Source organism: Sinohyriopsis cumingii, chromosome 8 (assembly GCF_028554795.1).
Source record: "Sinohyriopsis cumingii isolate HCF-2022 chromosome 8, ASM2855479v2, whole genome shotgun sequence".
NCBI lineage: Eukaryota > Metazoa > Mollusca > Bivalvia > Unionida > Unionidae > Sinohyriopsis > Sinohyriopsis cumingii.
The window spans coordinates 75685949-75713572 of NC_142968.1; the positions used below are offsets into that span (position 1 = coordinate 75685949).

Here is a 27624-nt window from a genome sequence, read left to right on the forward strand (position 1 = left end):
GTTAAAATTTATTAATTAATTACATCATATATTTCATTTGGAAATTAATTTCATAATACCAACTATTCAATGGAATAATAATTAATAATAATAATGATAATGACAATTATTATTATTATTATTATTATTGGTAGAACACATACCGACTCTTTAAGATGTGGCTAGCGGTTACAAGGTTTTAGAGAAAAACCGAATAGCTTAGAAGAGAAAAGAATCGTGAAAATCAAAATTTTTATGTATGATTATAATGTATCTTTTCGTACAGTTAATTCTAAAAATAAAAGACAATATCATTAACTGGGTTATAATCAGAACGAGTATGTAAAAGAAAGTAAAAGAAATTACCTCAATGGCTATAGATGGAAAGAAAATGAATAATTTTATAGCAAAATAAATAAAATGAAAAAGAATCGTGTCCGACTATATTGGACGGGCTACCCAACGATGCCTATTCACAGGCGCGATCCCACTACTGCTCGACACGGGGACTTTTGCCTGCTGTGTTTCCACCCTGGGCCAGTACGTCCCTCCTTAGACAACCTGGACCCCCTAGGCTCCCCCGAGGGACCCATATTGATGCCGAGCTTAGCGCGGACACCCGATCGACATAGAGCACCGAGGAGCAGAGCCCCCGCCCTCAAACCGTCCAACGACCCCGGCCTCCAAGTAGCTGGATTACAGGAGCACGCCACAACTCCCAGCCGAAAACAATTTGCAACCTTAGCATATATAACTCTAAAATGTAGTGGAATCTGGATGATACACTTTTATGAAACTGATACAAAATTCAAGCTTTAGAAGAAACTCTCAAAATTTACAACAAATATCGAAATGTCCTGGAAAATTATACTGTCTTATTTGACAAGGCGGAAGTACGCGTCACTCGTTGACGAAGGGAGCGCACTCATAATGTTCCATTAAGGGAGGCAACTTGTCGTCAAACAAAAACCACTATCTGTTCTCAGATTTGCTACTCTTGTCACAGGTCGTACCCAATCACCTTCATTTATGAATAATAAGATGTGGCCAAATACTAGAAGTATTACACGAGTTACCGATTGAATTTGTTGACATTATTATGCTGACAGGACAAATTTACACACATAGGATGTTATATCATTGCAATCTGTCAGTGAGGCAGCGCATCGACCAATTTGTCCAGATTTGCACCTATTGAACGGTTCTAAACAATCATTAATTTTCAATATTAAAATCTCCGAATTCTCTCTCTCTCTCTCTCTCTCTCTCTCTTTGACAGTGCTACGATATATATTTCGGATATTTAATTATTAAAAAATTCTACAGAAATGAAAGGGAAAATATTAATTTTGATTTTGCATATAAAATTACGGGTTTCATATATCACTTTTCAATGTGTATGCAATATTCTTTAATAGCATTTGATATGTATGTACCTTCTTGTCCTTCAAAACTGCATAAATACTAATTATTATTTACACAGGATAAACACTGTTATGTATTCACAGATTTCAAGTTTTATTTCCTCATTTTAATACTTGGAAACTTAAACTAGAGCTTAAACTAAGCTGAAAAAGAGAGATATTTTCACTGGTATTATCTTTGCCATTTTGATCAAATCTAGAAGAAAATGTAGAAAGCCAAAATCCTAGTATTTGCCTATTCGATAGGTTCAATTTGCCTGCAACAGTTTACTGTTGGAAAGGAATTTATAAGTTATGCTTTTCCTATTTTCATTTGAAACTCAACAGTATCAAATCAAATCACTTTATTTCAAAAATATAGGCCCCCGGCCCGTAATACAAAATTATGTTTTATATACACAACTGGAACGCCGCATTTTCTTTAATGCATGTGGAAATATAAATTCTTGATTTATTTCTACACTTATTACTACACTTAGGTCGGAATAGTAATATATTCACATCATTTATTCGGATGGACATAAAGAGCCCTCTCTCCTAGCAAATGATCTGTACCGGTAATCTGATAAATTATACAGCGTCACTACATCAATCTTAACCAAAAGCCACACAAATTTTGTAACGCTTGGTTATACATAATATACATTTTTTAGAGATCGTCTTCTAATAATATCATATTCTGGGCAAACGCAAACAAATTGAAATTCATCACTTATTAAATAAATATTTCTTCTAATGCACAGTTCACAAAATCTCAATGCACTATCAATTTGTATTTCCTTCTTCCTGTTCCAATCATTCGTTTATGCCTGGAACATCTTAGTTGCAATAAACGTTTTCTTAAATTGAAAAGTATATTACATGAGAGGTATTTCTCACATTGTAGTAGGGATTTATACTGAGCACAGTAATAACATTCTGAGGAATTAGTAATACGTTCCGACCAACATTGAAATGCAGTCTCTCTAATCATTTGTGTGAACTCCAAAACAACTTCTTTTCCATAACCAACATCGTATGTCATCCGCACATATCCAGGGCCATATTGATAGAGCAAATCTTTAATCTTCTTAGCCATTGTGACTCTATGCAACATCGTCTAACGTTTAGAACATGACATAACATTGATATGGATATATCATCCGATAATCGCACGTGTGTATGTGTGTGTATGTTTGTGTGTGTGTGTGTTTGTGTGGGGGGAGTGTGGGTGTGTGTGGGGGGGTGTGAGTGGGTGTATTTGTGTGCTCTGCAATTGAAATTTGCTCTGACTGACAATTTGAATATTTGTTTCCGATATTCTACAGCATCAATAATAATAATAATAATAGCATTCTTACTTGTAACATACGGCGAATACATTTCTTTGTTATGTATTTGCTTCTGCATTCGTTCTCCTATTTGGTGTTCAAATATATGAAATCCAAAGTACATTTGATAGATGAATATAAAAAGGGTACATAAAGATTTTAAAAAGAAATATAATTTGGTGTGCTTCTCCGCAACTTCATAACGAGCCAGTCAGAAGTCGTACAGAGCCAGCCATGTGTCGAACCCAAAAAGATCGTAGTCACCTGAAGTTGTACACATGCTCACAAAAGTCGTACAGTGCCCCTTAATGTCTCAAAGAGCTACCCATACATTTTACCTTCGATGTCTTCCAAAGCATATAGAAGCCGTCCGTGGCTGATATTAAGAATCTCAGCATGGACGGGTCTGGTTACTTGTTGGAGATTACAGGTTTGATCGTTGCCTATTACCAAGCAGAAATATTGGTTGGTTTACAACGGCATTTTAACCACATTATCGGTTATGCCATACCGAGGAAATGGCAGCAAAGGAAAACAATGGCAAAGCAAGGCAACCAACCATGGACCTCCTTGAAATGAAGACTGTCAATCGAAAAATTTATGGTTATAGTCGGTTTATCCTTTCATTTTTCCTTACTGTATCTTTTTGTATTTTCACTGTATGTATCACTCGTATTCCTATCATCATCGCCAGCGAGCCCATACCCCTGCCATTTTGTGATACACGTTCGAATGCAAAACTTCAAAACCAAGAGATAAGTTAATTTTCAAATACGTCAAAATCGGTACAAATTATGCTCTAAATCTGCTACATTGTTCTGTTGTTATTTAAATAGTTTCTTCTGCGCATCATCAGTTTCATATGTGAAAATTACAGAAATTATGTTCGGATACTAGGAACACAGAAAATTTCGCAACGGTAATTTGCCAGGTGTTTAGCGTGCTATTAGACACTCGTGCACATTGACACTTTATGCTAATTTATGATAGATTTGCTATTAAAACTGACAATTTCCGTGGCTTTTCTTTATATTTTTCATTTGGCGTCTCCTTGGCACCATAGCATCTGTCCAATGCTTTAAACACAACGAACAAGGTCAATGTCGTCTTTTCATCAAGTTTATGTCGATACTTACGTATCAGACAAAGCTTCAAGTCCCAATTTAAAAATCGTAAAATGTCAACTCTACTGTGTATCTAAAATAATATAATATTTATTTAATCATTTATTGACTTTTGAATGGGTATAATAAATACAATACAACACATCTTGAATAGAGAAGAAATCTTATCAAACTATGCTACAGTGGACCCTAAAATGCAGAATACATGCTGTATAGTATCGTTCACGCGTGGACATGTATAAATTTGTCAATACTGCCATGTCAAATGTTATATGTTCCGGTGGGACATACATAATGTTTACGCCGTAATTACATCATCGTATTGGGATCACTTTGTAGGACTATTTCATTTTATTTACGATGTTCTTGTGTTTGATTTTCACGTACAATATTCAACAATGGATGAAAAACATGCACAAATACAGGTGAGCAGAAAGACTGGTCGGATGTTGGGAGGTCATCAGACAAAGAAGCTGATAGTCTGACCAACTGGCCTGTATGTGGATGGATATTTCTATAAACAGACCAACTGGCCTATAGGTGGGTGGATACTTGTATAGCTAGACAGGCAGACCTACTGGCCATTAGGTGGGTGAATATATGTATAGACAGATAGGCAGACCAGCTGAGAAATTTAAAGTTCTAGAACTTTTAATATCATGGTGTTTGCATAGCTTCACTATGGGAACGGAATTAGTACCGTAAGGCCTGCATGAGGCCCCAATATCAAACAAGTGGATCTTAACTATGTTAATCGATAAAGGGAAACAACGTGCCAGAACATAAAAAAAATAACTCTACCAGTAAAATTACACTAATTGTAAGAGTTGTTTCCCATGTCACATTTTCCGTATCAGTTTCGAACTTGTATTCACATTCGGTAGAATTTAAAATCTATATTAGACTTTTATTAATGAAGAAAAACTAATATTATAGTATCACCTTTCTACACACGATCAACCTTCAGACATAAGATGATTCAAAATATTAAAGATTAGCCATTAAAAGAATCATGACAAAGAAACAGAGACAGAGACAGAGAGGGGGAAAGGAATCAATACAGTAGAGTAGGTAGGACGAATGAGGGTGTGCCTGTTCCAAACATTAATTTGTGGCAGGAGTTCGTGCGCGATGACATATATCGTTACTCACGATGGTCACACTCAAAATTCAAAATTAGAAATGACAATTTTGGTCGGTTTTGTTTACTATATATTTATTAGGCGACTCCTGGGTACCATATCGTTTGCCAAATGCATACCAAATGCAACGGCGATTTAGATCCTTAAAATTATACTCTGGAAACTTTCAAAATGCAGGTGCTACAGGGATTCCATTCCAAAACTTCCCTTGCCTACATGTTCATCCCACTCCCCTCCCCCACGCCCGCACGGTCTTCCTGGATGCGCACCTGCTTGTGACCAATAATGCATGCCAAAGTAACTCGAATCAAACACACAACTTAAGCATAGTCACTGACGCATACAATACAGGCCACACTTGCCTACAATCACAATGGAGTAATGCTGCTCTGTGCATGAGTGTCTGTCTGTCTGTCTGTCTGTCTGTGTATATGTTCCCGCTTTCCAACAAAGTTTGATTTCCTAAACGAAAGTGTCTATCTGTGACGGATCACAAGTAAATCACAATTTCTATACGGTCTTAGTCAAATGACCATATAGAAATCAATAAGAAACTTAGAGTATGCAACGTATCCATAGATTTGCAATATAAAACAATGGATGTTTTGCTCACAGACGAAGACTCGTAGGCGGGCCCAATCAGGGTGGGAGGGCAAAGAAGACGATATGGCCCGGGTCTCAACCCCTAAGGATCCTCGCATTTTATATATAATAGTATAATATTAAATATACTTCAATGTGTACTTAGTTGTCTTTTAATTCTGTATATAGTAAATTATATGGGCTTATTTGTACATTCGAATCATTTACAAACTGCAATATTAACAGGGCCTTGGGACCTCACAATTTTAACGTGTCCCGAGCCTCTCACAACCTCTGAAGGGGCTGCTGATAGGTGCTGATTTCACACTTCGTAAACGTAACGTTACGAAAACATACATTCTTTATAAATCTGTGACTTTGTGAATAAGCTTTCTTTGCACTTGGCATGCATCCATACACAAAAGATATACAAGATGCAGCGAGAAGTACTAGAGAAACTGAACAAAACACATATCTTAACCAATATGTGATGGTGGTACAAAAGAACTGACTAGAGTATCATTCTGTTATGCAAATCTCACGGAAATAAGATCATCTGTGTTGTTTTCAATTAACTCCATCAATTTTTCTGGTATATATCATTACAATAGTAAGTGTATTATTTTTCTCCTATTTGATAAACACTGTACATGGGTAGTCATGGGTCAAGGTACCATCCCACAAACTACCTACGGCAACAGAAAATTTGATACAGTGACATATTCAAATAAATTGAACTACGTTTGGATTACTAATATCAATTTCATGTCCTTTTTAACAAAATAACAACAGCAAAAAAAACATCCTAGAAAGGCAAATTTCCATTGGAGAGAAATGATGAGAGATAGAAAGGGGGCGGGGTTGTCGTGTAATACATTCAATATATATACTTGTCCAAATAAAGGGAATAACTTTTAAAATAGGTTTTCTCTTATTTTTGTCAAGTGCATTACTCCCTCAAAGATATCCGCCAAAACTGAATATATTCCCTCATATAGCTGACATAATAATACATTATGTTCTGCACAGTAAAGCTTGCAGTGTTTCATAACAAAAATAATTCATCAATAATACCTTCATGAATGTCCCAGCTGTTACTGAATTTCACCAAATCATTTTCTGTAGAATGTATGCATAATGCGCCCTCAGATCTGGTTCCATGCAGTTTGTCAGGAGTGATCAATAGAACAAACAACATAGATATTGATCTGCCAGCGCATTATATGATGGAACATCAGGATCTGTTACTTGCACTTAGACTCATCTTATAAGAAAGAACATACGCACGTATTTCAGAAATGGCAATCGCCAGTATCATTTCATTATCTTCATAATGATTTTCATAACTAGAGTCTCTATTTCCTTGACCTGCGAGGGTACAAATTATACATAGAATCAAATTTTAAAAAGAATAAGAAAAATATTAAAAACATAAAACTTTTAAGAACATATGCAGACTGTAATTTTAATATTCATCATGAAATATTGTACTCTGAAAGATTCACAAATGTTTTCCTGTTAAAATTTATTAATTAATTACATCATATATTTCATTTGGAAATTAATTTCATAATACCAACTATTCAATGGAATAATAATTAATAATAATAATGATAATGACAATTATTATTATTATTATTATTATTGGTAGAACACATACCGACTCTTTAAGATGTGGCTAGCGGTTACAAGGTTTTAGAGAAAAACCGAATAGCTTAGAAGAGAAAAGAATCGTGAAAATCAAAATTTTTATGTATGATTATAATGTATCTTTTCGTACAGTTAATTCTAAAAATAAAAGACAATATCATTAACTGGGTTATAATCAGAACGAGTATGTAAAAGAAAGTAAAAGAAATTACCTCAATGGCTATAGATGGAAAGAAAATGAATAATTTTATAGCAAAATAAATAAAATGAAAAAGAATCGTGTCCGACTATATTGGACGGGCTACCCAACGATGCCTATTCACAGGCGCGATCCCACTACTGCTCGACACGGGGACTTTTGCCTGCTGTGTTTCCACCCTGGGCCAGTACGTCCCTCCTTAGACAACCTGGACCCCCTAGGCTCCCCCGAGGGACCCATATTGATGCCGAGCTTAGCGCGGACACCCGATCGACATAGAGCACCGAGGAGCAGAGCCCCCGCCCTCAAACCGTCCAACGACCCCGGCCTCCAAGTAGCTGGATTACAGGAGCACGCCACAACTCCCAGCCGAAAACAATTTGCAACCTTAGCATATATAACTCTAAAATGTAGTGGAATCTGGATGATACACTTTTATGAAACTGATACAAAATTCAAGCTTTAGAAGAAACTCTCAAAATTTACAACAAATATCGAAATGTCCTGGAAAATTATACTGTCTTATTTGACAAGGCGGAAGTACGCGTCACTCGTTGACGAAGGGAGCGCACTCATAATGTTCCATTAAGGGAGGCAACTTGTCGTCAAACAAAAACCACTATCTGTTCTCAGATTTGCTACTCTTGTCACAGGTCGTACCCAATCACCTTCATTTATGAATAATAAGATGTGGCCAAATACTAGAAGTATTACACGAGTTACCGATTGAATTTGTTGACATTATTATGCTGACAGGACAAATTTACACACATAGGATGTTATATCATTGCAATCTGTCAGTGAGGCAGCGCATCGACCAATTTGTCCAAATTTACACCTATTGAACGGTTCTAAACAATCATTAATTTTCAATATTAAAATCTCCGAATTCTCCCTCCCTCTCTCTCTCTCTCTCTCTCTCTCTCTCTCTCTCTCTCTCTCTCTCTCTCTCTCTGACAGTGCTACGATATATATTTCGGATATTTAATTATTAAAAAATTCTACAGAAATGAAAGGGAAAATATTAATTTTGATTTTGCATATAAAATTACGGGTTTCATATATCACTTTTCAATGTGTATGCAATATTCTTTAATAGCATTTGACATGTTTGTACCTTCTTGTCCTTCAAAACTGCATAAATACTAATTATTATTTACACAGGATAAACACTGTTATGTATTCACAGATTTCAAGTTTTATTTCCTCATTTTAATACTTGGAAACTTAAACTAGAGCTTAAACTAAGCTGAAAAAGAGAGATATTTTCACTGGTATTATCTTTGCCATTTTGATCAAATCTAGAAGAAAAAGTAGAAAGCCAAAATCCTAGTATTTGCCTATTCGATAGGTTCAATTTGCCTGCAACAGTTTACTGTTGGAAAGGAATTTATAAGTTATGCTTTTCCTATTTTCATTTGAAACTCAACAGTATCAAATCAATTCACTTTATTTCAAAAATATAGGCCCCCGGCCCGTAATACAAAATTATGTTTTATATAAACAACTGGAACGCCGCATTTTCTTTAATGCATGTGGAAATTTAAATTCTTGATTTATTTCTACACTTATTACTACACTTAGGTCGGAATAGTAATATATTTACATCATTTATTCGGATGGACATAAAGAGTCCTCTGTCCTAGCAAATGATCTCTACCGGTAATGTGATAAATTATACAGCGGCATTACATCATTCTTAACCAAAAGCCACACAAATTTTGTAACGCTTGGTTATACATAATATACATTTTTTAGAGATCGTCTTCTAATAATATCATATTCTGGGCAAACGCAAACAAATTGAAATTCATCACTTATTAAATAAATATTTCTTCTAATGCACAGTTCACAAAATCTCAATGCACTATCAATTTGTATTTCCTTCTTCCTGTTCCAATCATTCGTTTATGCCTGGAACATCTTAGTTGCAATAAACGTTTTCTTAAATTGAAAAGTATATTACATGAGAGGTATTTCTCACATTGTAGTAGGGATTTATACTGAGCACAGTAATAACATTCTGAGGAATTAGTAATACGTTCCGACCAACATTGAAATGCAGTCTCTCTAATCATTTGTGTGAACTCCAAAACAACTTCTTTTCCATAACCAACATCGTATGTCATCCGCACATATCCAGGGCCATATTGATAGAGCAAATCTTTAATCTTCTTAGCCATTGTGACTCTATGCAACATCGTCTAACGTTTAGAACATGACATAACATTGATATGGATATATCATCCGATAATCGCACGTGTGTATGTGTGTGTATGTTTGTGTGTGTGTGTGTTTGTGTGGGGGGAGTGTGGGTGTGTGTGGGGGGTGTGAGTGGGTGTATTTGTGTGCTCTGCAATTGAAATTTGCTCTGACTGACAATTTGAATATTTGTTTCCGATATTCTACAGCATCAATAATAATAATAATAATAGCATTCTTACTTGTAACATACGGCGAATACATTTCTTTGTTATGTATTTGCTTCTGCATTCGTTCTCCTATTTGGTGTTCAAATATATGAAATCCAAAGTACATTTGACAGATGAATATAAAAAGGGTACATAAAGATTTTAAAAAGAAATATAATTTGGTGTGCTTCTCCGCAACTTCATAACGAGCCAGTCAGAAGTCGTACAGAGCCAGCCATGTGTCGAACCCAAAAAGATCGTAGTCACCTGAAGTTGTACACATGCTCACAAAAGTCGTACAGTGCCCCTTAATGTCTCAAAGAGCTACCCATACATTTTACCTTCGATGTCTTCCAAAGCATATAGAAGCCGCCCGTGGCTGATATTAAGAATCTCAGCATGGACGGGTCTGGTTACTTGTTGGAGATTACAGGTTTGATCGTTGCCTATTACCAAGCAGAAATATTGGTTGGTTTACAACGGCATTTTAACCACATTATCGGTTATGCCATACCGAGGAAATGGCAGCAAAGGAAAACAATGGCAAAGCAAGGCAACCAACCATGGACCTCCTTGAAATGAAGACTGTCAATCGAAAAATTTATGGTTATAGTCGGTTTATCCTTTCATTTTTCCTTACTGTATCTTTTTGTATTTTCACTGTATGTATCACTCGTATTCCTATCAGCATCGCCAGCGAGCCCATACCCCTGCCATTTTGTGATACACGTTCGAATGCAAAACTTCAAAACCAAGAGATAAGTTAATTTTCAAATACGTCAAAATCGGTACAAATTATGCTCTAAATCTGCTACATTGTTCTGTTGTTATTTAAATAGTTTCTTCTGCGCATCATCAGTTTCATATGTGAAAATTACAGAAATTATGTTCGGATACTAGGAACACAGAAAATTTCGCAACGGTAATTTGCCAGGTGTTTAGCGTGCTATTAGACACTCGTGCACATTGACACTTTATGCTAATTTATGATAGATTTGCCATTAAAACTGACAATTTCCGTGGCTTTTCTTTATATTTTTCATTTGGCGTCTCCTTGGCACCATAGCATCTATCCAATGCTTTAAACACAACGAACAAGGTCAATGTCGTCTTTTCATCAAGTTTATCTCGATACTTACATATCAGAGAAAGCTTCAAGTCCCAATTTAAAAGTCGTAAAATGTCAACTCTACTGTGTATCTAAAATAATATAATATTTATTTAATCATTTATTGACTTTTGAATGAGTATCATAAATACAATACAACACATCTTGAATAGAGAAGAAATCTTATCAAACTATGCTACATTGGACCCTAAAATGCAGAATACATGCTGTATAGTATCGTTCACGCGTGGACATGTATAAATTTGTCAATACTGCCATGTCAAATGTTATATGTTCCGGTGGGACATGCATAATGTTTACGCCGTAATTACATCATCGTAATGGGATCACTTTGTAGGACTATTTCATTTTATTTACGATCTTCTTGTGTTTGATTTTCACGTACAATATTCAACAATGGATGAAAAACATGCACAAATACAGGTGAGCAGAAAGACTGGTCGGATGTTGGGAGGTCATCAGACAAAGAAGCTGATAGTCTGACCAACTGGCCTGTATGTGGATGGATATTTCTATAAACAGACCAACTGGCCTATAGGTGGGTGGATACTTGTATAGCTAGACAGGCAGACCTACTGGCCATTAGGTGGGTGAATATATGTATAGACAGATAGGCAGACCAGCTGAGAAATTTAAAGTTCTAGAACTTTTAATATCATGGTGTTTGCATAGCTTCACTATGGGAACGGAATTAGTACCGTAAGGCCTGCATGAGGCCCCAATATCAAACAAGTGGATCTTAACTATGTTAATCGATAAAGGGAAACAACGTGCCAGAACATAAAAAAAATAACTCTACCAGTAAAATTACACTAATTGTAAGAGTTGTTTCCCATGTCACATTTTCCGTATCAGTTTCGAACTTGTATTCACATTCGGTAGAATTTAAAATCTATATTAGACTTTTATTAATGAAGAAAAACTAATATTATAGTATCACCTTTCTACACACGATCAACCTTCAGACATAAGATGATTCAAAATATTAAAGATTAGCCATTAAAAGAATCATGACAAAGAAACAGAGACAGAGACAGAGAGGGGGAAAGGAATCAATACAGTAGAGTAGGTAGGACGAATGAGGGTGTGCCTGTTCCAAACATTAATTTGTGGCAGGAGTTCGTGCGCGATGACATATATCGTTACTCACGATGGTCACACTCAAAATTCAAAATTAGAAATGACAATTTTGGTCGGTTTTGTTTACTATATATTTATTAGGCGACTCCTGGGTACCATATCGTTTGCCAAATGCATACCAAATGCAACGGCGATTTAGATCCTTAAAATTATACTCTGGAAACTTTCAAAATGCAGGTGCTACAGGGATTCCATTCCAAAACTTCCCTTGCCTACATGTTCATCCCACTCCCCTCCCCCACGCCCGCACGGTCTTCCTGGATGCGCACCTGCTTGTGACCAATAATGCATGCCAAAGTAACTCGAATCAAACACACAACTTAAGCATAGTCACTGACGCATACAATACAGGCCACACTTGCCTACAATCACAATGGAGTAATGCTGCTCTGTGCATGAGTGTCTGTCTGTCTGTCTGTCTGTGTATATGTTCCCGCTTTCCAACAAAGTTTGATTTCCTAAACGAAAGTGTCTATCTGTGACGGATCACAAGTAAATCACAATTTCTATACGGTCTTAGTCAAATGACCATATAGAAATCAATAAGAAACTTAGAGTATGCAACGTATCCATAGATTTGCAATATAAAACAATGGATGTTTTGCTCACAGACGAAGACTCGTAGGCGGGCCCAATCAGGGTGGGAGGGCAAAGAAGACGATATGGCCCGGGTCTCAACCCCTAAGGATCCTCGCATTTTATATATAATAGTATAATATTAAATATACTTCAATGTGTACTTAGTTGTCTTTTAATTCTGTATATAGTAAATTATATGGGCTTATTTGTACATTCGAATCATTTACAAACTGCAATATTAACAGGGCCTTGGGACCTCACAATTTTAACGTGTCCCGAGCCTCTCACAACCTCTGAAGGGGCTGCTGATAGGTGCTGATTTCACACTTCGTAAACGTAACGTTACGAAAACATACATTCTTTATAAATCTGTGACTTTGTGAATAAGCTTTCTTTGCACTTGGCATGCATCCATACACAAAAGATATACAAGATGCAGCGAGAAGTACTAGAGAAACTGAACAAAACACATATCTTAACCAATATGTGATGGTGGTACAAAAGAACTGACTAGAGTATCATTCTGTTATGCAAATCTCACGGAAATAAGATCATCTGTGTTGTTTTCAATTAACTCCATCAATTTTTCTGGTATATATCATTACAATAGTAAATGTATTATTTTTCTCCTATTTGATAAACACTGTACATGGGTAGTCATGGGTCAAGGTACCATCCCACAAACTACCTACGGCAACAGAAAATTTGATACAGTGACATATTCAAATAAATTGAACTATGTTTGGATTACTAATATCAATTTCATGTCCTTTTTAACAAAATAACAACAGCAAAAAAAACATCCTAGAAAGGCAAATTTCCATTGGAGAGAAATGATGAGAGAGAGAAAGGGGGCGGGGTTGTCGTGTAATACATTCAATATATATACTTGTCCAAATAAAGGGAATAACTTTTAAAATAGGTTTTCTCTTATTTTTGTCAAGTGCATTACTCCCTCAAAGATATCCGCCAAAACTGAATATATTCCCTCATATAGCTGATATAATAATACATTATGTTCTGCACAGTAAAGCTTGCAGTGTTTCATAACAAAAATAATTCATCAATAATACCTTCATGAATGTCCCAGCTGTTACTGAATTTCACCAAATCAGTTTCTGTAGAATGTATGCATAATGCGCCCTCAGATCTGGTTCCATGCAGTTTGTCAGGAGTGATCAATAGAACAAACAACATAGATATTGATCTGCCAGCGCATTATATGATGGAACATCAGGATCTGTTACTTGCACTTAGACTCATCTTATAAGAAAGAACATACGTACGTATTTCAGAAATGGCAATCGCCAGTATCATTTCATTATCTTCATAATGATTTTCATAACTAGAGTCTCTATTTCCTTGACCTGCGAGGGTACAAATTATACATAGAATCAAATTTTAAAAAGAATAAGAAAAATATTAAAAACATAAAACTTTTAAGAACATATGCAGACTGTAATTTTAATATTCATCATGAAATATTGTACTCTGAAAGATTCACAAATGTTTTCCTGTTAAAATTTATTAATTAATTACATCATATATTTCATTTGGAAATTAATTTCATAATACCAACTATTCAATGGAATAATAATTAATAATAATAATGATAATGACAATTATTATTATTATTATTATTATTATTATTGGTAGAACACATACCGACTCTTTAAGATGTAGCTAGCGGTTACAAGGTTTTAGAGAAAAACCGAATAGCTTAGAAGAGAAAAGAATCGTGAAAATAAAAATTATGTATGATTATAATGTATCTTTTCGTACAGTTAATTCTAAAAATAAAAGACAATATCATTAACTGGGTTATAATCAGAACGAGTATGTAAAAGAAAGTAAAAGAAATTACCTCAATGGCTATAGATGGAAAGAAAATGAATAATTTTATAGCAAAATAAATAAAATGAAAAAGAATCGTGTCCGACTATATTGGACGGGCTACCCAACGATGCCTATTCACAGGCGCGATCCCACTACTGCTCGACACGGGGACTTTTGCCTGCTGTGTTTCCACCCTGGGCCAGTACGTCCCTCCTTAGACAACCTGGACCCCCTAGGCTCCCCCGAGGGACCCATATTGATGCCGAGCTTAGCGCGGACACCCGATCGACATAGAGCACCGAGGAGCAGAGCCCCCGCCCTCAAACCGTCCAACGACCCCGGCCTCCAAGTAGCTGGATTACAGGAGCACGCCACAACTCCCAGCCGAAAACAATTTGCAACCTTAGCATATATAACTCTAAAATGTAGTGGAATCTGGATGATACACTTTTATGAAACTGATACAAAATTCAAGCTTTAGAAGAAACTCTCAAAATTTACAACAAATATCGAAATGTCCTGGAAAATTATACTGTCTTATTTGACAAGGCGGAAGTACGCGTCACTCGTTGACGAAGGGAGCGCACTCATAATGTTCCATTAAGGGAGGCAACTTGTCGTCAAACAAAAACCACTATCTGTTCTCAGATTTGCTACTCTTGTCACAGGTCGTACCCAATCACCTTCATTTATGAATAATAAGATGTGGCCAAATACTAGAAGTATTACACGAGTTACCGATTGAATTTGTTGACATTATTATGCTGACAGGACAAATTTACACACATAGGATGTTATATCATTGCAATCTGTCAGTGAGGCAGCGCATCGACCAATTTGTCCAGATTTGCACCTATTGAACGGTTCTAAACAATCATTAATTTTCAATATTAAAATCTCCGAATTCTCTCTCTCTCTCTCTCTCTCTCTCTCTTTGACAGTGCTACGATATATATTTCGGATATTTAATTATTAAAAAATTCTACAGAAATGAAAGGGAAAATATTAATTTTGATTTTGCATATAAAATTACGGGTTTCATATATCACTTTTCAATGTGTATGCAATATTCTTTAATAGCATTTGATATGTATGTACCTTCTTGTCCTTCAAAACTGCATAAATACTAATTATTATTTACACAGGATAAACACTGTTATGTATTCACAGATTTCAAGTTTTATTTCCTCATTTTAATACTTGGAAACTTAAACTAGAGCTTAAACTAAGCTGAAAAAGAGAGATATTTTCACTGGTATTATCTTTGCCATTTTGATCAAATCTAGAAGAAAATGTAGAAAGCCAAAATCCTAGTATTTGCCTATTCGATAGGTTCAATTTGCCTGCAACAGTTTACTGTTGGAAAGGAATTTATAAGTTATGCTTTTCCTATTTTCATTTGAAACTCAACAGTATCAAATCAAATCACTTTATTTCAAAAATATAGGCCCCCGGCCCGTAATACAAAATTATGTTTTATATACACAACTGGAACGCCGCATTTTCTTTAATGCATGTGGAAATATAAATTCTTGATTTATTTCTACACTTATTACTACACTTAGGTCGGAATAGTAATATATTCACATCATTTATTCGGATGGACATAAAGAGCCCTCTCTCCTAGCAAATGATCTGTACCGGTAATCTGATAAATTATACAGCGTCACTACATCAATCTTAACCAAAAGCCACACAAATTTTGTAACGCTTGGTTATACATAATATACATTTTTTAGAGATCGTCTTCTAATAATATCATATTCTGGGCAAACGCAAACAAATTGAAATTCATCACTTATTAAATAAATATTTCTTCTAATGCACAGTTCACAAAATCTCAATGCACTATCAATTTGTATTTCCTTCTTCCTGTTCCAATCATTCGTTTATGCCTGGAACATCTTAGTTGCAATAAACGTTTTCTTAAATTGAAAAGTATATTACATGAGAGGTATTTCTCACATTGTAGTAGGGATTTATACTGAGCACAGTAATAACATTCTGAGGAATTAGTAATACGTTCCGACCAACATTGAAATGCAGTCTCTCTAATCATTTGTGTGAACTCCAAAACAACTTCTTTTCCATAACCAACATCGTATGTCATCCGCACATATCCAGGGCCATATTGATAGAGCAAATCTTTAATCTTCTTAGCCATTGTGACTCTATGCAACATCGTCTAACGTTTAGAACATGACATAACATTGATATGGATATATCATCCGATAATCGCACGTGTGTATGTGTGTGTATGTTTGTGTGTGTGTGTGTTTGTGTGGGGGTAGTGTGGGTGTGTGTGGGGGGTGTGAGTGGGTGTATTTGTGTGCTCTGCAATTGAAATTTGCTCTGACTGACAATTTGAATATTTGTTTCCGATATTCTACAGCATCAATAATAATAATAATAATAGCATTCTTACTTGTAACATACGGCGAATACATTTCTTTGTTATGTATTTGCTTCTGCATTCGTTCTCCTATTTGGTGTTCAAATATATGAAATCCAAAGTACATTTGATAGATGAATATAAAAAGGGTACATAAAGATTTTAAAAAGAAATATAATTTGGTGTGCTTCTCCGCAACTTCATAACGAGCCAGTCAGAAGTCGTACAGAGCCAGCCATGTGTCGAACCCAAAAAGATCGTAGTCACCTGAAGTTGTACACATGCTCACAAAAGTCGTACAGTGCCCCTTAATGTCTCAAAGAGCTACCCATACATTTTACCTTCGATGTCTTCCAAAGCATATAGAAGCCGCCCGTGGCTGATATTAAGAATCTCAGCATGGACGGGTCTGGTTACTTGTTGGAGATTACAGGTTTGATCGTTGCCTATTACCAAGCAGAAATATTGGTTGGTTTACAACGGCATTTTAACCACATTATCGGTTATGCCATACCGAGGAAATGGCAGCAAAGGAAAACAATGGCAAAGCAAGGCAACCAACCATGGACCTCCTTGAAATGAAGACTGTCAATCGAAAAATTTATGGTTATAGTCGGTTTATCCTTTCATTTTTCCTTACTGTATCTTTTTGTATTTTCACTGTATGTATCACTCGTATTCCTATCAGCATCGCCAGCGAGCCCATACCCCTGCCATTTTGTGATACACGTTCGAATGCAAAACTTCAAAACCAAGAGATAAGTTAATTTTCAAATACGTCAAAATCGGTACAAATTATGCTCTAAATCTGCTACATTGTTCTGTTGTTATTTAAATAGTTTCTTCTGCGCATCATCAGTTTCATATGTGAAAATTACAGAAATTATGTTCGGATACTAGGAACACAGAAAATTTCGCAACGGTAATTTGCCAGGTGTTTAGCGTGCTATTAGACACTCGTGCACATTGACACTTTATGCTAATTTATGATAGATTTGCCATTAAAACTGACAATTTCCGTGGCTTTTCTTTATATTTTTCATTTGGCGTCTCCTTGGCACCATAGCATCTATCCAATGCTTTAAACACAACGAACAAGGTCAATGTCGTCTTTTCATCAAGTTTATCTCGATACTTACATATCAGAGAAAGCTTCAAGTCCCAATTTAAAAGTCGTAAAATGTCAACTCTACTGTGTATCTAAAATAATATAATATTTATTTAATCATTTATTGACTTTTGAATGAGTATAATAAATACAATACAACACATCTTGAATAGAGAAGAAATCTTATCAAACTATGCTACATTGGACCCTAAAATGCAGAATACATGCTGTATAGTATCGTTCACGCGTGGACATGTATAAATTTGTCAATACTGCCATGTCAAATGTTATATGTTCCGGTGGGACATACATAATGTTTACGCCGTAATTACATCATCGTAATGGGATCACTTTGTAGGACTATTTCATTTTATTTACGATCTTCTTGTGTTTGATTTTCACGTACAATATTCAACAATGGATGAAAAACATGCACAAATACAGGTGAGCAGAAAGACTGGTCGGATGTTGGGAGGTCATCAGACAAAGAAGCTGATAGTCTGACCAACTGGCCTGTATGTGGATGGATATTTCTATAAACAGACCAACTGGCCTATAGGTGGGTGGATACTTGTATAGCTAGACAGGCAGACCTACTGGCCATTAGGTGGGTGAATATATGTATAGACAGATAGGCAGACCAGCTGAGAAATTTAAAGTTCTAGAACTTTTAATATCATGGTGTTTGCATAGCTTCACTATGGGAACGGAATTAGTACCGTAAGGCCTGCATGAGGCCCCAATATCAAACAAGTGGATCTTAACTATGTTAATCGATAAAGGGAAACAACGTGCCAGAACATAAAAAAAATAACTCTACCAGTAAAATTACACTAATTGTAAGAGTTGTTTCCCATGTCACATTTTCCGTATCAGTTTCGAACTTGTATTCACATTCGGTAGAATTTAAAATCTATATTAGACTTTTATTAATGAAGAAAAACTAATATTATAGTATCACCTTTCTACACACGATCAACCTTCAGACATAAGATGATTCAAAATATTAAAGATTAGCCATTAAAAGAATCATGACAAAGAAACAGAGACAGAGACAGAGAGGGGGAAAGGAATCAATACAGTAGAGTAGGTAGGACGAATGAGGGTGTGCCTGTTCCAAACATTAATTTGTGGCAGGAGTTCGTGCGCGATGACATATATCGTTACTCACGATGGTCACACTCAAAATTCAAAATTAGAAATGACAATTTTGGTCGGTTTTGTTTACTATATATTTATTAGGCGACTCCTGGGTACCATATCGTTTGCCAAATGCATACCAAATGCAACGGCGATTTAGATCCTTAAAATTATACTCTGGAAACTTTCAAAATGCAGGTGCTACAGGGATTCCATTCCAAAACTTCCCTTGCCTACATGTTCATCCCACTCCCCTCCCCCACGCCCGCACGGTCTTCCTGGATGCGCACCTGCTTGTGACCAATAATGCATGCCAAAGTAACTCGAATCAAACACACAACTTAAGCATAGTCACTGACGCATACAATACAGGCCACACTTGCCTACAATCACAATGGAGTAATGCTGCTCTGTACATGAGTGTCTGTCTGTCTGTCTGTCTGTCTGTGTATATGTTCCCGCTTTCCAACAAAGTTTGATTTCCTAAACGAAAGTGTCTATCTGTGACGGATCACAAGTAAATCACAATTTCTATACGGTCTTAGTCAAATGACCATATAGAAATCAATAAGAAACTTAGAGTATGCAACGTATCCATAGATTTGCAATATAAAACAATGGATGTTTTGCTCACAGACGAAGACTCGTAGGCGGGCCCAATCAGGGTGGGAGGGCAAAGAAGACGATATGGCCCGGGTCTCAACCCCTAAGGATCCTCGCTTTTTATATATAATAGTATAGTATTAAATATACTTCAATGTGTACTTAGTTGTCTTTTAATTCTGTATATAGTAAATTATATGGGCTTATTTGTACATTCGAATCATTTACAAACTGCAATATTAACAGGGCCTTGGGACCTCACAATTTTAACGTGTCCCGAGCCTCTCACAACCTCTGAAGGGGCTGCTGATAGGTGCTGATTTCACACTTCGTAAACGTAACGTTACGAAAACATACATTCTTTATAAATCTGTGACTTTGTGAATAAGCTTTCTTTGCACTTGGCATGCATCCATACACAAAAGATATACAAGATGCAGCGAGAAGTACTAGAGAAACTGAACAAAACACATATCTTAACCAATATGTGATGGTGGTACAAAAGAACTGACTAGAGTATCATTCTGTTATGCAAATCTCACGGAAATAAGATCATCTGTGTTGTTTTCAATTAACTCCATCAATTTTTCTGGTATATATCATTACAATAGTAAATGTATTATTTTTCTCCTATTTGATAAACACTGTACATGGGTAGTCATGGGTCAAGGTACCATCCCACAAACTACCTACGGCAACAGAAAATTTGATACAGTGACATATTCAAATAAATTGAACTATGTTTGGATTACTAATATCAATTTCATGTCCTTTTTAACAAAATAACAACAGCAAAAAAAACATCCTAGAAAGGCAAATTTCCATTGGAGAGAAATGATGAGAGAGAGAAAGGGGGCGGGGTTGTCGTGTAATACATTCAATATATATACTTGTCCAAATAAAGGGAATAACTTTTAAAATAGGTTTTCTCTTATTTTTGTCAAGTGCATTACTCCCTCAAAGATATCCGCCAAAACTGAATATATTCCCTCATATAGCTGATATAATAATACATTATGTTCTGCACAGTAAAGCTTGCAGTGTTTCATAACAAAAATAATTCATCAATAATACCTTCATGAATGTCCCAGCTGTTACTGAATTTCACCAAATCAGTTTCTGTAGAATGTATGCATAATGCGCCCTCAGATCTGGTTCCATGCAGTTTGTCAGGAGTGATCAATAGAACAAACAACATAGATATTGATCTGCCAGCGCATTATATGATGGAACATCAGGATCTGTTACTTGCACTTAGACTCATCTTATAAGAAAGAACATACGTACGTATTTCAGAAATGGCAATCGCCAGTATCATTTCATTATCTTCATAATGATTTTCATAACTAGAGTCTCTATTTCCTTGACCTGCGAGGGTACAAATTATACATAGAATCAAATTTTAAAAAGAATAAGAAAAATATTAAAAACATAAAACTTTTAAGAACATATGCAGACTGTAATTTTAATATTCATCATGAAATATTGTACTCTGAAAGATTCACAAATGTTTTCCTGTTAAAATTTATTAATTAATTACATCATATATTTCATTTGGAAATTAATTTCATAATACCAACTATTCAATGGAATAATAATTAATAATAATAATGATAATGACAATTATTATTATTATTATTATTATTATTATTGGTAGAACACATACCGACTCTTTAAGATGTAGCTAGCGGTTACAAGGTTTTAGAGAAAAACCGAATAGCTTAGAAGAGAAAAGAATCGTGAAAATAAAAATTATGTATGATTATAATGTATCTTTTCGTACAGTTAATTCTAAAAATAAAAGACAATATCATTAACTGGGTTATAATCAGAACGAGTATGTAAAAGAAAGTAAAAGAAATTACCTCAATGGCTATAGATGGAAAGAAAATGAATAATTTTATAGCAAAATAAATAAAATGAAAAAGAATCGTGTCCGACTATATTGGACGGGCTACCCAACGATGCCTATTCACAGGCGCGATCCCACTACTGCTCGACACGGGGACTTTTGCCTGCTGTGTTTCCACCCTGGGCCAGTACGTCCCTCCTTAGACAACCTGGACCCCCTAGGCTCCCCCGAGGGACCCATATTGATGCCGAGCTTAGCGCGGACACCCGATCGACATAGAGCACCGAGGAGCAGAGCCCCCGCCCTCAAACCGTCCAACGACCCCGGCCTCCAAGTAGCTGGATTACAGGAGCACGCCACAACTCCCAGCCGAAAACAATTTGCAACCTTAGCATATATAACTCTAAAATGTAGTGGAATCTGGATGATACACTTTTATGAAACTGATACAAAATTCAAGCTTTAGAAGAAACTCTCAAAATTTACAACAAATATCGAAATGTCCTGGAAAATTATACTGTCTTATTTGACAAGGCGGAAGTACGCGTCACTCGTTGACGAAGGGAGCGCACTCATAATGTTCCATTAAGGGAGGCAACTTGTCGTCAAACAAAAACCACTATCTGTTCTCAGATTTGCTACTCTTGTCACAGGTCGTACCCAATCACCTTCATTTATGAATAATAAGATGTGGCCAAATACTAGAAGTATTACACGAGTTACCGATTGAATTTGTTGACATTATTATGCTGACAGGACAAATTTACACACATAGGATGTTATATCATTGCAATCTGTCAGTGAGGCAGCGCATCGACCAATTTGTCCAGATTTGCACCTATTGAACGGTTCTAAACAATCATTAATTTTCAATATTAAAACCTCCGAATTCTCTCTCTCTCTCTCTCTCTCTCTCTCTCTCTCTCTCTCTTTGACAGTGCTACGATATATATTTCGGATATTTAATTATTAAAAAATTCTACAGAAATGAAAGGGAAAATATTAATTTTGATTTTGCATATAAAATTACGGGTTTCATATATCACTTTTCAATGTGTATGCAATATTCTTTAATAGCATTTGATATGTATGTACCTTCTTGTCCTTCAAAACTGCATAAATACTAATTATTATTTACACAGGATAAACACTGTTATGTATTCACAGATTTCAAGTTTTATTTCCTCATTTTAATACTTGGAAACTTAAACTAGAGCTTAAACTAAGCTGAAAAAGAGAGATATTTTCACTGGTATTATCTTTGCCATTTTGATCAAATCTAGAAGAAAATGTAGAAAGCCAAAATCCTAGTATTTGCCTATTCGATAGGTTCAATTTGCCTGCAACAGTTTACTGTTGGAAAGGAATTTATAAGTTATGCTTTTCCTATTTTCATTTGAAACTCAACAGTATCAAATCAAATCACTTTATTTCAAAAATATAGGCCCCCGGCCCGTAATACAAAATTATGTTTTATATACACAACTGGAACGCCGCATTTTCTTTAATGCATGTGGAAATATAAATTCTTGATTTATTTCTACACTTATTACTACACTTAGGTCGGAATAGTAATATATTCACATCATTTATTCGGATGGACATAAAGAGCCCTCTCTCCTAGCAAATGATCTGTACCGGTAATCTGATAAATTATACAGCGTCACTACATCAATCTTAACCAAAAGCCACACAAATTTTGTAACGCTTGGTTATACATAATATACATTTTTTAGAGATCGTCTTCTAATAATATCATATTCTGGGCAAACGCAAACAAATTGAAATTCATCACTTATTAAATAAATATTTCTTCTAATGCACAGTTCACAAAATCTCAATGCACTATCAATTTGTATTTCCTTCTTCCTGTTCCAATCATTCGTTTATGCCTGGAACATCTTAGTTGCAATAAACGTTTTCTTAAATTGAAAAGTATATTACATGAGAGGTATTTCTCACATTGTAGTAGGGATTTATACTGAGCACAGTAATAACATTCTGAGGAATTAGTAATACGTTCCGACCAACATTGAAATGCAGTCTCTCTAATCATTTGTGTGAACTCCAAAACAACTTCTTTTCCATAACCAACATCGTATGTCATCCGCACATATCCAGGGCCATATTGATAGAGCAAATCTTTAATCTTCTTAGCCATTGTGACTCTATGCAACATCGTCTAACGTTTAGAACATGACATAACATTGATATGGATATATCATCCGATAATCGCACGTGTGTATGTGTGTGTATGTTTGTGTGTGTGTGTGTTTGTGTGGGGGGAGTGTGGGTGTGTGTGGGGGGGTGTGAGTGGGTGTATTTGTGTGCTCTGCAATTGAAATTTGCTCTGACTGACAATTTGAATATTTGTTTCCGATATTCTACAGCATCAATAATAATAATAATAATAGCATTCTTACTTGTAACATACGGCGAATACATTTCTTTGTTATGTATTTGCTTCTGCATTCGTTCTCCTATTTGGTGTTCAAATATATGAAATCCAAAGTACATTTGATAGATGAATATAAAAAGGGTACATAAAGATTTTAAAAAGAAATATAATTTGGTGTGCTTCTCCGCAACTTCATAACGAGCCAGTCAGAAGTCGTACAGAGCCAGCCATGTGTCGAACCCAAAAAGATCGTAGTCACCTGAAGTTGTACACATGCTCACAAAAGTCGTACAGTGCCCCTTAATGTCTCAAAGAGCTACCCATACATTTTACCTTCGATGTCTTCCAAAGCATATAGAAGCCGTCCGTGGCTGATATTAAGAATCTCAGCATGGACGGGTCTGGTTACTTGTTGGAGATTACAGGTTTGATCGTTGCCTATTACCAAGCAGAAATATTGGTTGGTTTACAACGGCATTTTAACCACATTATCGGTTATGCCATACCGAGGAAATGGCAGCAAAGGAAAACAATGGCAAAGCAAGGCAACCAACCATGGACCTCCTTGAAATGAAGACTGTCAATCGAAAAATTTATGGTTATAGTCGGTTTATCCTTTCATTTTTCCTTACTGTATCTTTTTGTATTTTCACTGTATGTATCACTCGTATTCCTATCATCATCGCCAGCGAGCCCATACCCCTGCCATTTTGTGATACACGTTCGAATGCAAAACTTCAAAACCAAGAGATAAGTTAATTTTCAAATACGTCAAAATCGGTACAAATTATGCTCTAAATCTGCTACATTGTTCTGTTGTTATTTAAATAGTTTCTTCTGCGCATCATCAGTTTCATATGTGAAAATTACAGAAATTATGTTCGGATACTAGGAACACAGAAAATTTCGCAACGGTAATTTGCCAGGTGTTTAGCGTGCTATTAGACACTCGTGCACATTGACACTTTATGCTAATTTATGATAGATTTGCTATTAAAACTGACAATTTCCGTGGCTTTTCTTTATATTTTTCATTTGGCGTCTCCTTGGCACCATAGCATCTGTCCAATGCTTTAAACACAACGAACAAGGTCAATGTCGTCTTTTCATCAAGTTTATGTCGATACTTACGTATCAGACAAAGCTTCAAGTCCCAATTTAAAAATCGTAAAATGTCAACTCTACTGTGTATCTAAAATAATATAATATTTATTTAATCATTTATTGACTTTTGAATGGGTATAATAAATACAATACAACACATCTTGAATAGAGAAGAAATCTTATCAAACTATGCTACAGTGGACCCTAAAATGCAGAATACATGCTGTATAGTATCGTTCACGCGTGGACATGTATAAATTTGTCAATACTGCCATGTCAAATGTTATATGTTCCGGTGGGACATACATAATGTTTACGCCGTAATTACATCATCGTATTGGGATCACTTTGTAGGACTATTTCATTTTATTTACGATGTTCTTGTGTTTGATTTTCACGTACAATATTCAACAATGGATGAAAAACATGCACAAATACAGGTGAGCAGAAAGACTGGTCGGATGTTGGGAGGTCATCAGACAAAGAAGCTGATAGTCTGACCAACTGGCCTGTATGTGGATGGATATTTCTATAAACAGACCAACTGGCCTATAGGTGGGTGGATACTTGTATAGCTAGACAGGCAGACCTACTGGCCATTAGGTGGGTGAATATATGTATAGACAGATAGGCAGACCAGCTGAGAAATTTAAAGTTCTAGAACTTTTAATATCATGGTGTTTGCATAGCTTCACTATGGGAACGGAATTAGTACCGTAAGGCCTGCATGAGGCCCCAATATCAAACAAGTGGATCTTAACTATGTTAATCGATAAAGGGAAACAACGTGCCAGAACATAAAAAAAAATAACTCTACCAGTAAAATTACACTAATTGTAAGAGTTGTTTCCCATGTCACATTTTCCGTATCAGTTTCGAACTTGTATTCACATTCGGTAGAATTTAAAATCTATATTAGACTTTTATTAATGAAGAAAAACTAATATTATAGTATCACCTTTCTACACACGATCAACCTTCAGACATAAGATGATTCAAAATATTAAAGATTAGCCATTAAAAGAATCATGACAAAGAAACAGAGACAGAGACAGAGAGGGGGAAAGGAATCAATACAGTAGAGTAGGTAGGACGAATGAGGGTGTGCCTGTTCCAAACATTAATTTGTGGCAGGAGTTCGTGCGCGATGACATATATCGTTACTCACGATGGTCACACTCAAAATTCAAAATTAGAAATGACAATTTTGGTCGGTTTTGTTTACTATATATTTATTAGGCGACTCCTGGGTACCATATCGTTTGCCAAATGCATACCAAATGCAACGGCGATTTAGATCCTTAAAATTATACTCTGGAAACTTTCAAAATGCAGGTGCTACAGGGATTCCATTCCAAAACTTCCCTTGCCTACATGTTCATCCCACTCCCCTCCCCCACGCCCGCACGGTCTTCCTGGATGCGCACCTGCTTGTGACCAATAATGCATGCCAAAGTAACTCGAATCAAACACACAACTTAAGCATAGTCACTGACGCATACAATACAGGCCACACTTGCCTACAATCACAATGGAGTAATGCTGCTCTGTGCATGAGTGTCTGTCTGTCTGTCTGTCTGTCTGTGTATATGTTCCCGCTTTCCAACAAAGTTTGATTTCCTAAACGAAAGTGTCTATCTGTGACGGATCACAAGTAAATCACAATTTCTATACGGTCTTAGTCAAATGACCATATAGAAATCAATAAGAAACTTAGAGTATGCAACGTATCCATAGATTTGCAATATAAAACAATGGATGTTTTGCTCACAGACGAAGACTCGTAGGCGGGCCCAATCAGGGTGGGAGGGCAAAGAAGACGATATGGCCCGGGTCTCAACCCCTAAGGATCCTCGCATTTTATATATAATAGTATAATATTAAATATACTTCAATGTGTACTTAGTTGTCTTTTAATTCTGTATATAGTAAATTATATGGGCTTATTTGTACATTCGAATCATTTACAAACTGCAATATTAACAGGGCCTTGGGACCTCACAATTTTAACGTGTCCCGAGCCTCTCACAACCTCTGAAGGGGCTGCTGATAGGTGCTGATTTCACACTTCGTAAACGTAACGTTACGAAAACATACATTCTTTATAAATCTGTGACTTTGTGAATAAGCTTTCTTTGCACTTGGCATGCATCCATACACAAAAGATATACAAGATGCAGCGAGAAGTACTAGAGAAACTGAACAAAACACATATCTTAACCAATATGTGATGGTGGTACAAAAGAACTGACTAGAGTATCATTCTGTTATGCAAATCTCACGGAAATAAGATCATCTGTGTTGTTTTCAATTAACTCCATCAATTTTTCTGGTATATATCATTACAATAGTAAGTGTATTATTTTTCTCCTATTTGATAAACACTGTACATGGGTAGTCATGGGTCAAGGTACCATCCCACAAACTACCTACGGCAACAGAAAATTTGATACAGTGACATATTCAAATAAATTGAACTACGTTTGGATTACTAATATCAATTTCATGTCCTTTTTAACAAA

At 35.8% G+C, this 27624-nt stretch overlaps 4 non-coding genes across 4 annotated transcripts; all 4 read right to left on the minus strand.

Annotated features, from left to right (window-relative positions):
* Positions 1 to 404: 404 nt before the first annotated feature.
* LOC149793866 (signal recognition particle RNA) lies at positions 405 to 702 on the minus strand. Its single transcript, XR_016423129.1, has one exon.
* Positions 703 to 7482: 6780 nt separating this feature from the next.
* On the minus strand, positions 7483 to 7780 carry LOC149793867 (signal recognition particle RNA). The gene has a single exon (XR_016423130.1).
* A 6812-nt stretch (positions 7781 to 14592) lies between these two features.
* LOC149793868 (signal recognition particle RNA) lies at positions 14593 to 14890 on the minus strand. The gene has a single exon (XR_016423131.1).
* A 6782-nt stretch (positions 14891 to 21672) lies between these two features.
* Positions 21673 to 21970, minus strand: LOC149793869 (signal recognition particle RNA). The gene has a single exon (XR_016423132.1).
* Between the last annotated feature and the right edge of the window lie 5654 nt (positions 21971 to 27624).